Source organism: Poecilia latipinna, unplaced genomic scaffold (assembly GCF_001443285.1).
Source record: "Poecilia latipinna isolate Pla-1442-1.1 unplaced genomic scaffold, P_latipinna-1.0 Scaffold1682, whole genome shotgun sequence".
NCBI classification, from domain to species: Eukaryota; Metazoa; Chordata; class Actinopteri; order Cyprinodontiformes; family Poeciliidae; genus Poecilia; species Poecilia latipinna.
The window spans coordinates 1-933 of NW_015114298.1; the positions used below are offsets into that span (position 1 = coordinate 1).

Sequence of the window (933 nt, forward strand, 5' to 3'; positions counted from 1 at the left end):
CTTGGTTTATTGCTATGTCCACTTTAGTTTCTTTCCTGTTGCTAGATTTATTTTATTATTTATTGACCATCAGTAATCTTCACTCATCACCTGCTGCGCCGCCTAATTGTCATGTGTTTCACATCATGTGTTGATTTTTCACTGTTCAGCGTCGGATTCCCTGTTTTTATGCCATAATTCACATCTAGTTCGTCGCTCTGTTTTTTATGTCCCGCTTCTCCTGTTTCAGAGTTTTGCGCAATGTGCGTGTCGTTTTTTATTTGATTTTTTTTTTAACCCCCTAAGGTGCAGGGCGGTCGGGAAGCGTATCGATGGGAAAAGGCAGACTGACATAAACCTTTTAAAACAACGGAAACAATTTCGGTAGTCTAATTATTGCAATTTAAAAGTGCTGTGTTGTTCCATCACCCCCGTTTCATACCGGACCACTTACAGCTCCGGTTTTATCGCTATAAAATTAACGCTCTCTATCGTGGTATCACCATGGAGGGATTTCTTTATTTCTTTATTTAAATGGGTTCATTTTTCAGAGGGATACAAAGTGATGTGATTTTAGCTACTGTTAAGGAAGAAATTCTAAAATAAGTTAACTTTNTATTGCTATGTCCACTTTAGTTTATTTTCTGTTGCTAGATTTATTTTATCGTTTATTGACCATCAGTAATCTTCACTCATCACCTGCTGCGCCGCCTAATCATCATGTTTCACATCATGTGTTGATTTTTCACTGTTCAGCGTCGGATTCTCTGTTTTTATGCCATAATTCACATCTAGTTCGTCGCTCCGTTTTATGTCCCGCTTCTCCTGTTTCAGAGTTTTGTTTTTTGTTTTACCCCCCAAGGTGCAGGGCGGTCGGGAAACGTATCGATGGGGAAAAGGCAGACTGACATAAACCTTTTAAAACAACGGAAACAATTTCGGTATTCCGATTAT

At 38.8% G+C, this 933-nt stretch overlaps 1 long non-coding RNA gene across 1 annotated transcript; it reads left to right on the forward strand.

Annotated features, from left to right (window-relative positions):
• The first annotated feature begins 216 nt into the window (after positions 1-216).
• Positions 217-898, forward strand: LOC106964495 (uncharacterized). Its single transcript, XR_001428441.1, has 2 exons — positions 217-285; positions 842-898. It is a non-coding gene; the product is annotated as an uncharacterized LOC106964495 (long non-coding RNA).
• The last annotated feature ends 35 nt before the right edge of the window (positions 899-933 follow it).